Source organism: Ursus americanus, chromosome 35, assembly GCF_024610735.1.
Source record: "Ursus americanus isolate L20-20 chromosome 35, mUrsAme1.1.p, whole genome shotgun sequence".
Classification (NCBI taxonomy): Eukaryota; Metazoa; Chordata; class Mammalia; order Carnivora; family Ursidae; genus Ursus; species Ursus americanus.
The window spans coordinates 24,949,925-24,962,185 of NC_142161.1; positions in this window are offsets into that span (position 1 = coordinate 24,949,925).

The following is a 12,261-nucleotide window of genomic DNA, read 5'->3' on the forward strand; positions in this document are numbered from 1 at the left end:
ATGGATTAGCATAACATACTGCAGTTCCCTCTCCCCCTGCTACTTCTGCTGTGGGGAGGGAACTCCAAGCACTAGAAAATGAATAGTCCCCATTGTTTCCACGAAGGTCCTTTAGCCCAATTAAGTGAAGTATGTGTATTATCTTTATAGGGTGTGATCTAGTGCTTACCCTCTGTGTTTCCAAGATAGGAGGAACCAAGAATGTTGAGAGGGTCCCAGTGGGTGCCTCACATCCTGTTGAGGACTCCTTCTTTATGAAATGCCACTTTCATGGGTGGAATTAAGTATCATTTTACAAGTAAAACTCAATGTGTGGCATTTCTGAAGAGAACGAAGTTCCCTCGTCATTCGTGTAGGGAGAGTGGGGATGGGAATTGTTTTACGTTTCTGAAAATCTGTCTTTTAAAAGTAAATCATTCTTGCATAGTATAGCACAGCAGCTTCAAGGGGCAGTAAGCTGCAACTCTGATGGCAGCTCACGGTGTATATTGTCCGTGAGGCACTTCCAGATTTTAGCTGCTCATTTTCTTCAAATAGTACTTCACCTGTGTATTGTCGCCATCCTTTTTTGGGGGGGAGGAGGGGGAGACTCTTATTTATAGAATCCTAGGCTCTTTGTTTGCAGGACTCTAGATTGAAATATCTTATTATCCCAGAATCTCAGTGTATCTCATTTACAAAGGAATCCAGACTAAGTGACTATCCGTAATGGAGAATTTTTTTCCTTAACCTTCCACATTAGGACCTAAGCTTCAGGAATTCAGGGCCTTTACTTTCCACTTAGTGAATCATCCCTGCCTAGGGAGGGACCTACACCCATGGAAACCTCAGCAGTCCCTGAATGAACTACTTGGAGCTTGGAGAGAACTTAGAGAACCTGAACATTGTAGAATTTATTTCAGTTGAGGAAACAGCCAGGTGTGTCTACTCGGGGTCAGACCTAATTCTGGATATTGAACGTTCAAAAATACATAAGACAGAATCCCTTCCTTTAAGAAACACACATAATGGACAGGGTGTGTTGGTCAACACATGCACCACTACTTCTGTTGACACTGAGTATTGTATAAATAAACAAAGTCCCAGGGCACTAGGTGGCAAATTTTACATGCAGCAAATAAAAATTGCACTGGATTTCATATGGTTTTTGCTTTTGTTGTTGTTGTTGTTGTTCCTATGAAAATACTGGATAGATAACTTTTGGAAACAAATGGCCAGTTCAACCAATCAAGGTTTTTGTTTTTCATTTTTTTTAGTTTTTTTCTGCATGAAATTCAACATTTTTTTAAATGTTTTTTTATTATGTTAGTCACCATACAGTACATCCCTGGTTTTTGATGTAAAGTTCGATGATTCATTAGTTGCGCATAACACCCAGTGCACCATGCAATATGTGCCCTCCTTACTACCCATCACCAGCCTATCCCATTCCCCCACCCCCCTCCCCTCTGAAGCCCTCAGTTTGTTTCTCAGCATTTTTTATCTGCCCTGATCAACCCAGTATGATGTATTCAGCCACACCTAGCACTAGCTACTAACGGCCTCCAGGTGGTGAGCCTGAGCTGAGGCGTAAGGACTGGCAGGGAGATGGTTTATCAGAGAGAAGAGGAGTTCTTCTATAGAAGACAGGTCCAAAGGCTACAATGAAATCAGACCCAGGACGACTCTGTAGCCCAATTAGAGTACTTTCCTAGAGGAGGAGCGGTGTAAATAACTTTGTGGAGTACCTGCTTCTTGGATTTTGCATTGTGAATATTGGGTATTGCATAGAGCCCAAAGGAATCCCACATTCCATTATTGCCAGGGCCCACTTAAGAGTATTCTTCTAAGAGGAGCAGCAATGAACGCTTAATCATTTGTGATTACAGGGCTATGAAAATTTAGGGGCTCTCCTCTGACAACCTTAATTACCTTAATAACCTGTTATAGTTTTATTGACTGTGGTTTCTTTTTAATTTCTATCTCCATCTTCCAGTATGAGCCTGACATTTCAACCTAGGTAACATGAGAGAGGCAATGTCATGGAGAGAATCAGGGCTTGGTACAAGATTCACCCAAGATAGTGGGACAGAAAAAAGAAAAAGTAGTAACTCAGGAGATACAGCTGAACAGGGCAAAGTCAGAAAATCAGTAGCAAATCTGCCCTTTCTTTCTAACCTAGCCTCTTCCCACAAAGCAAATACCAGGTCTTGTGTATTGTTGTGGTTACTCCCTCTTTCCCCCACTGGTCCTTTAAATCACATATACACTATTCCCTGTCTGGTTTATAAAACCAAACAAGAATGTAGAAATCATCAGGGGTATATAGGTAACCTCTCAGAAATTGTACACCCCAACCTGTTACCCCACACTTCCTTGTGCTTGCTTTATTCTTCCTGATCACAGATTCCTGGTTTATATCACACCTTATTGGGACTATAACCCACCCTGAATCATACCTCAGTTGTCTGTGTATACGGACCCCTGACCTAATCCTTTTATCCTGAAGCTAAATCTACTTCTGATATTTCCAAAATCTGATAGGGCAAACTCCGTTTTTTTTTTTTGTTTGTTTGTTTGTTTTTTGTTGTTGTCTTTTTGTGGCTCAGACATGAATGTGAGATGCCAAACTATCACTTCCTCTATGGACTGCCCAATGGACCAGTTCTCTTTAAAGCTAACCCAGATTAAAATAAGGTCCGATTAAACCCTACAATGGAACCACTCCTGTAGGGTACAGAATCTTCTGTTCTGATAAGTTTCCTCTAGCCAGATGCCTGTCCACCTAGTGTCATTTTCTCCTACTAAGTAATAGCATCACAGCATGCAAGCTTAGAAAAAACTTAAGCAGCCTCACCTAGAATTAACTGTTTCAGATGACAGTGAGACATGATTTACTATCAGGGAGACAAAAGCATACTACTGGGGGTCTGGTCATCTCCAGGAGGCAGGCAGGGGGCACTTGTTCATAAACAGCAGAACTCAGACACTGGTGTTAAATATGAGACAAGGATTTCATTTGGGGAAACAGGATTGTCCCTCAACAGGGCTTTAGTGAGAACAAAAAGGGGAATGAGAAAGGCAACTGCTAAATTAGAAATAAAGAAGCACATCAAATCCCCATTGTATGCACTGAGAGAAGTCAAGGAGAGATAGATGGCTTGCGGAAGTAACAAAATACCCAAAGGATAATCCCCAGAGGTAGCAAATCCAGGGTCTAAATGAAAAAAGAGGTACTTAGGAAAGACTGATTATATGGATACTGTTTGGAGAGGAGGCCAAGGTAATTTGTTACCAGATGATGGGGCTAAGGTCTCAGATATATTGTGGCTGCCAGTGAGGAGGACCTGGCAAAGGAAAGTAGAGGCAGAGGCAGAAAACATGAGGCAAGGGTCTTTATAGTCTTGATATTCTATCTGCAGCTTAAAAATAGTAAATCTAGATTTGGTAAAAACATTCTCATATGCCCTCCTTCTTTAAGACGGATGGCAGTCTGTAGTTCTAGACCTCCAGGATTTTGTGAACCACTCATGTTTTCTATAGTTTGTATCTTGAACCCATAATTATTTTTTTAAAAGCCTACCCTCATATACCATAGCCTCGACAATTTTAGTAGCCCTGCCCTAGATCTCTTCTTATTCTGGCACGTCTCCCTCGATTCTGACACTATTTCAGGAACAGAAAAGATGCAGATTTGTTCCAGAGTAGAAGATGTTCCGTTCGGGGCAGTGTAACGTCGTAGGTAAATGTCTGGGCTTTGACATCAGACTGCCTTGGGCTTAAATCTCTGACGCCAGTTTGACCTTGACTTTTCCCTTATTTCATAAAACAAAAAGAGCAAGGTTATTAAGAGTTTTTAATAAAGTAGCACACGTAAGATACATAGCTCAGCACCTGACACATAGTGCTCAAATTATATATTATTACTCTTAACATTTTTATTGGTAATACTTGTTAGTTGATAGAGAGCATTAGTATATGGGGCCAATAACTTGAACCACTTCCATTTTGAGGTTAGCTAACAGCTCAGAACCTTTAGTTTTATAAGTATGATGAAGTGTTTTTCTCTAAAAGGCATGAGTTCACTTGCTTTCATTCAAAGTTCATCCGTCCCACTTCTGTCCAGTCACACTGAATTCTGAAGTCTTTCTAAGGTTTATCTGTAATGGCTTGGCATTTCAGTACTTAGGGATAGCTTAATATCTTCTGAAAACTTGAAAATTTGAGAGTACAATTCTACTTCAAGATTATTTTTGAAAGTGCCACGTCCCTGGATGTATCCTTGGAAAACTCCACAGCTTAAATATTAACGCACAAAAAGTTTCTGCTTATCATTTTGCTTGGTTTACTATCTTTTAAAAACAGATTGGTATGAAGTAATACTTACACTTGTAGGTCACCAGTAGACTAGACTAAAGATCAACATCAAAGTTGGATTAGCAATTTTGTGGTGGGAATATACAGAAGCCCACTGTTTCTGACAGGGAAGTGATTCGATTAAGCCACAGATAAGATATAAAGGACTAGAAGGGGGTTGAACTAAAACTTTCCGCATGATTCTTAATTTGGAACAATTTATAGACGTACATGTAATGGGAAATAAAGGAAAGAAAATTTGGGTTATGTCAGGTAGTGTTTTCAAGATTTGGTATCACAACACCAATACAATAATATAATAATGCCATACGATAAACTTTAAACATTATAATTAAACTTGACCTCTTAACAAGCTACTCATATCAGCTAGTGGTTGGAAAAACTCAAGGAAGCACAGCCTCTTCTTGATTTAAAATTTAGCCTATTTTGGGGCACCTGGTGGTTCAGTCAGTTGAGTGTCCAACTCTTGATTTCAGTTTAGGTCATGATCTCAGGATTGAGGGATCGAGCCCCACATTGGACTCTGTGCTGGGTGTGGAGCCTGCTTGGGATTCTCTCTCCCCCTCTGTCCCACCCCTCCCCCACTCACCCTTGCATGCACTCATGCTCTCTCTCTCTAAAAAAAAATTTTTTTTAAGTTTGCACCTTTTGTCTAATTACCTAGTTTTTCAGGGTTTCTCTCACATGCTCTTCTCTTTGTCCTCACCCCATGAATGGTTGGTTCATGTTTTGCCCTTAAAAAGAGAGGTATCTTCTTTCACCCAACATTGTTAGACTTCCATTTGATCTTTGAGTGTCTGCCACTTACCTTAATGCACTCATTGCTCACATCTTCACCCAGTGGCTTTCAGTGATAAGGACACAACTCCTGCTTCATTCTGACCTCAGGCTTCTCCCAGACTTCTTGTCATTGAAGAACTTTCTCATTCTTCTCTGGGGCCACCAGGAAAGTCTGGATCTCCACACCATACACATTGGGAAAGCATATAGTATTATTCTTCATTCTTTCTTTACCTGAATATATCATGTAGCACTTTATACTGCTTTGTAGATTCCCTGATTCACACTCTGAGACATTTTCATCCAAGAGTTAAGGCAAGATTCAAAAAATTAGCTTTCTATACTATGAAATTCCTAAAATATATGAAGGTCTACTCTCCTTCAGTCACGAGAGAAGACAAGGAAGTCCCCCTCGAGAACCTGCATATCCCTATCTTCCAACTCTACCATCTCTTTTTCCTTCCTCTCTCTGGGTCTCCCTGGCTATAAGCCTCCCACCAGGCCAGAGGGAAGCTGAGTATCCTTGCAAAGGGAAAAATGAAAGTCATTTGAATCTTGCATTCTCCTTTCTCCGTGCTTTATAGAAAAACTGCTGTGGTCTGAATTCTCCAAGCTAGAGCTTAATAATTTAAAGCCTAGGTCTTCCCCCAAAAAAACCTTTTTTCTTTCGAATACCTGACACTACTTTTTTCCCTGGTTTCTGCCCTTTCCCTGAAGGTATGCTCGGCTTCGATAATTGTAGAACCTTAGCACAGCAAGAATTACAGGAAATCAGAAACAAGTTGAATATAAGATAATATTTCAAAATATTAGTTAAAGCTGTATACCCCAATCCTCTATAAATAAGTCAGTAAGGAGGTAGGACCAGGTCCTGTCTATTATGGGTGGCTCAAGGAAGCAAAATATTATTATCCAAGTTCAAAGTTTGGGAGCTGACCCAAAGAAGTGGCGGGTTGGAGGTTTCCAGGGGAAATTCATGACAGGTGCCTTGAAGGAGGGACCAAAAAAAAAAAAAAAAAAAAACAAAAAAAAACCTGTGGGTAGGAAAGTGGCAATTAGGAAATTGAACAGGCAAATATCCCAGCATGCCACCAAACTGGCAAGGAAAATAAGACCAGACAAACATGTGGCTAAGTCATCTGAGGGTTAACCAGGAAGAATACAAGATAGAGGAGGGCACAAGATAGAGGAGGGCACAAGATACAAGGGCACAAGGAGCTGTACTAGGTTGGATAGTGTCCCTTCAAATTTTTGTGTTCTCAGAATCCCAAACCTTGACCTCATTTGGAAGTACAGTTGTCACAGACGTTATTAGTTAAGATGAGGTCATCCTGAAGGAGGGTGGGCCCTTAATCCAATTTGATTGATGTCCTTAGAAGAAAAGAAGGCACAGAAACACACACACAGAGAGAATACCATGCAACAACAGAGGCAGAGACCAGAGTGATGCATCTACAAGTTGAGGAAGGTGGAGGACTGCTGACAATACCAAGAGCTAAGAGAAAGGCAAAGAGCAGGCGTGCCTGGGTGGCGCAGTCCTTAAGCGTCTGCCTTTGGCTCAGGGCGTGATCCGGTGCTCTAGGATCGAGCCCCACATCAGGCTCCTCCGTTGGGAGCCTGCTTCTTCCTCTCCCACTCCCCCTGCTTGTGTTCCCTCGCTCTCTTGCTGTCTCTCTCTGTCAAATAAATAAATAAAATCTTAAAAAAAAAAAAAAAAAACAAGAAAGGCAAAGAGCAGATTCTCTCCTGGTGCCTTCAGAGATAGCATGGTCCTGCTGACACCTTGATTTTGGACTTCTAGCTTCAAGAAGTGTTAAGAGGATAAATTTCTGTTGTTACAAGCCACCCACCTTGTGGTACTTTGTTACAACAGCCATAAGAAACAAATGCAGGAGCTTACAGTTGTGTCTTGGGCAAGAGTCTACACAAAAACTATTTGGCTGAACCCTCTGGGGCTGCTATCCAAATCCTTGCCTTTAGGAAGTTTTCTTCTAAATATTTATGGAATCACACTTTGCTAGCTTGGACAAATCAACCGACATCAGTAGTGCATGTGTTACTCAGGATAGTAATCATGAGAGCTAAGTGGAATAGTTCTTGTTAAAATGTAGGTGATCAGGGGCGCCTGGGTGGCTCAGTCCTTAAGCGTCTGCCTTCACCTCAGAGCGTGATCCCAGGGTTCTGGGATCGAGCCCCACATCAGGCTCCTCCACTGGGAGCCTGCTTCTTCCTCTCCCACTCCCCCTGCTTGTGTTCCCTCTCTCACCGGCTGTCTCTCTCTCTGTGTCAAATAAGTAAATAAAATCTTAAAAAAAAAAGAAAAAAAAAAACCAAAAACCTGTAGGTGATCATGCCCTTTCTCAGGAAACCAGAGAGAACCAGGAAAACTAGATTTGAAGTTCTCCTATTCCAAGTTCACTTTGATGCAGCTACTCCCAGTTATAGGTGGGAAGCCTGGGATCTCCTGGAAAAGAATAGAAGCAGAGGTAGCTCTGTCCTCTGTTCTCCATGTATCTAACAGCACTCCTCTACTAAGCAAAAGCCTGGGATAGAAGAAACCCTCTCATACTTCTCTCTCCCCTTCTTTTTCTTACTCTCCTATAACCAAGAGAGAGGAATTTTCTTCTTTTTCCCATCTACCCCGCCCTTAAGTAAAACTCACAGCAGCAGTTTTCAAACTTTCTTTTCCTGCCATGTATTTACCTCAACTCCACCATAATAAATATATTTTTTCCTGACTCAGTACACATACATAAACCCAAAACACATTTTTATTCATAATACAATTACCCTTTGTACCAAAGTATTTTGATATGTTCTATTCTATTCTATTCTATTCCTTTCTCTTGCATATTATTTTATTTTTAAAAAGTATGGTTTGACCATACCAAACTCAATTCTGTAACTCCTTAATGTGTAATGCAGCTTATTTGGTGCAAATGCCCATTTTTCGACATGCTGAAATGTTGCTAAAAAATGTTGCTAAAAATGTTAATAAAAAATTTCTCTTCCTAATGAAAAATTCTGAAAAGAGCATATACCCTAACTCTCATGCCCTGAAACAATAAATTTTTTGGTTAGGCTTTGGAAAAGGGATAATTGTTACATAGACATACATTTCTTTACCTGTTTTTGTATCCTTTCTTTTTCATTCAATATAGAGTGACATATTTCCTTGGCAATAAATGATCATCTTTAGAAGGACTTTTTTAAAAGGTTTTATTTATTTATTTATTTATGAGAGAAAGAGAGGGAGAGAGAGAGCGGAGTGCAAATGAGGGGAGGGGCAGAAGAGGAAGGAGACGGAGAGAGAGAATCACATGCAGACCCCGCGTTGAGCACAGAGCCCCACCTGGGGCTCAATCCCAGAACCCTGAGATCATGACCTGAGCTGAAATCTAGAGTTGGATACTTAACCTACCGAGCCACCCAGCTGCCCCTTTAGTAGCATTCTTAATGACTTAACAACACCCCCAATGTGTGGATGCAATGGAATTATCTAACTAAGCTCCCTTTGTTGACCATTTGGTTTGTTTCAAAAGCTTACATTCTAATGGGATGAGACAGATAATAACCAATAATCAAACAAACAAACCATAGGGATAATTGCAGATTGCAGTAAGTACTTAAAAAAAAGGTGATGTAATAAAGTATGAAAAGATTGGGGACTATATTAGATATTATCAACAGGAAATGGATTTTGAGATAGACCTGAAAGACAAAAGGCCCACCAAGTAAAGATGTGAGGAGAGATTTACAGACACAGGGAAAAACAAGGGTTCTTGGAGTCTAATGCATTGAAAGAACAGGAAGATAGCTTTCTGAAAAGTAGTTAGGGACCAATTCACGAAGAACTCCACAGGCCAATGTAAAAAGAAGGTTTTGTTCGCTATGTAGGGGGAAGCTTCTAGACAACTCAGAGAGCTACAAAGAGAAATAGAAAGAAAGAGATTGAGAGAGAGAGAAAGAAAGAGAGAGACTATCCCAAGAAGGAAAAGGGTCTGTAGTCAACAAGTATACTGGACATGGTTATGAATGAATGAATCAGTCTGGGTACTGGTCATACAAAATTAACAGTCAACTTCAGAGTTTATTTATTTTTTTAGTTTCTTTTTTTTATGTTTCAAGTTTTTATTTCAATTCTAGTTACTTAACATATAGTGTAATATTAGTTTCAGTAGTAGAATTCTGTGATTCATCACTTACACACACAACACCCTGTGCTCATTACAAGTGCCCTCCTTAATCCCCATCACCCATGTAGCCCATCCCCTGCCTACTTGCCCTCCAGCAGCCCAGTTTGTTCTCTATAGCTAAGAGTCTCTTATGGTTTGCCTCCCTCTCTCTCTTTTTTTTCTTTCCCCTATGTTCATCTGTTTTGTTTCTTAAATTCTACATATGAGTGAAATCATGTGGTATTTGGTTTTCTCTGACTGACTTATTTTGCTTAGCATAATGCACTCTACCTCCAGACATGTCATCACAAATGGCAAGATTTCATTCTTTTTAATGGCTGAATAATATTCCATTGTGATGGAATATATATCCCACCTATTCTTTATCCATTCATCAGTTGTTGGGCACTTGGGATCTTTCCATAATTTGGCTGTTGTTGATAATGCAGCTATAAACATCAGGTTGCACGTGTCCCTTTGAATCAGTTTTTTTGTATCCTTTTGGTAAATACCTAGTAGTTCCATTGCTAGGCCATAGGGTAGTTCTATTTATAACTCTCTGGGGACGCTCCATACTGTTTTCCAGAGTGGCTGCACCAGTTTGCCTTCCCCCATGTGTAAGAGGGTTCCCCTTTCCTGTGTTGTTTATTCTAGCCATTCTGACAGGTGTGAGGTGGGATCTCATCATAGTTTTGATTTGAACAAACAATTTTCATGGTTCACACCTATGAACATGGATTGTTTCTGAATTCATTTAGGCTCTTTAAAGGTTGTGATACTATTTTGTGGTTTTGTTTATATATGCCTTACATATTTTGGAAATTTATACCTTATACCTTATTAATGAGAAATTTTTAAAATTATGTTTTCTAAGTGGTTACTGTTGGTAGGTAGGAGAGTTATTTAATTTTGTATATTCGTTTGATAACCAGCTGAAATTGCTTCTTAGGTCTGTTTGTTTTTTCAGTTATGTTGAATTTATCAGTTAGTGAAACAATCATATAATCTGCCAATAGTGATAATGTTTATTGATTTTTCTTCAGGAGTCATGAGTCCCCACTCCTCCTTTTTTGTGAGATTTTATTGGCAGTGACTTCTGTCATAAAACTGAAAAATGTTAGTGATAACATATTTCAGAATTTAATTGGAGTGCTTCCAGTGTTTCACAGTTCAGGATGCCATTGAGTATTGGCTTCAAATGGCTATACAGTTCCTAGTTTAATGAAAGATTTTGTGCTGTTGTTTCTGGTTGTAGGTTTGGTTTTTCCTGACCTTCCCCCCGCCACCCCACTGCCACCTAACTCCCCCAGTGTGCATGGCTAATAAATTTAACCAAATGCCTTTACGGTATAAGTTATAATTATTTTATGATAATTTTAAACTTAGATTTCTTGTGATAATCTATTAGTCAGGGTTCTCCTGAGAAATACAACCAATAGGATATGTATAAAAAAAAAATATCTAAACCATTTAAACTTAATGCACTCAATCTTTGAAATCACAGTACAGAGTAGAGGAACATTTCATTATTCAGTTCATAGATGAGGAAACTAAGGCACAGAGGGCTTTATGTTGAAATACCTTTGTGTATCAGGAAAAAACCCCACACTTGTTAATACCGTATTAAGACTTCAATAGGGGCGCCTGGGTTGCTCAGTCCGTTAAGCATCTGCCTTCAGCTCAGGTCATGATCCTGTGATTGAGTCCTGCATCTGACTCCCTGCTCAGCAGGGAGCCTGCTTCTCCCTCTCCCACTTTCCCTGCTTGTGTGCTTTCTCTCTCTCTTTCTGTCAAATAAATAAATAAAATCTTTTTTTTTTTTAAAAAAAAGGCTTCAATAAAGTACTAGAGTTACTAATAATTTTAGTTAGAATCTTCTTGTATTTATATTCCTATTTGAAACTTGTCTGAAATTTCTTTTTTAGGTTACCTGGGAAGTTTACAATTTTTATGAGCTCCAGAGTATCATAGAAATTATCATACAAAGGTTCAAAAGAGCTCACCTGCTAGTCATCTGGACCTGCATATTTTTGAAGGGTTTTCCCTGTTAGTGTATTCAATTTGTGGCATCATAGTAACTCATGTATTTCTGAATGATTACTAAAATATAATTACATGAGTCGCACAGTCTAAAATTTAATAAATAGCTCCTCTAAATCTATGTTTACATCTCTTTTTTCGTTCTCAAAACTTGTACTTTTTTTTCTTCGTGTGTATGTATATGAGTGTATATGTTTTGTGAGTTCTCGACTTTTCATCTTTTTTTGTCCCTTCAATCTACTAGCTTTCAAATTTGTCAATTATGCCAATACTTAACTAGTTAAGTATTGTGTTAGCTTTCATCTCTCCTTATTCCTATCCCTTAAATTAATTGAGATAAATTTGGCATATCAGTTTAAGCTTCTTAGACTGAATAATTAGTTTATGTTTATTCTTACCTATTTACTGATGAAAGTATTTAGATTTTGACATCTTGTCCTGAGTATAGAATTTGCTGTTTCATTCTGTTTTTGACATGGCATGTTGTCTCTTTTGTTAGTTTTGCAATAATTATAGTCTTGAATTATTAGTTAAGTAAGGAGATGCCAAGGAAAAGTTTTTAAATATTTGCCTGTGATTAATTATCTGCCATGTTAATTATTGCATACTAAGACAATGTAGACTATACAATTTCTACTTTTTTATGTTTGTTGAAGTTTTCCTTGTGACCATTTAGAAGATCTTTTCCAGATAAATATTTTATGGACTCTGAAAATAACTGTGAATCTTAAATGTAAGATACAAAGTTTTATATATAAATATATAAAACCAACCTTAATTAGATTATTTACATGTTCTATATTTTAATAATATTTTGATGCCCGTTGCACCAATGTATTTTGTCATTTATTACTGCAGAGGACAGCTCTGTGGCACACTTGATTTTTTATTCACTATAGACCTTTGTTTT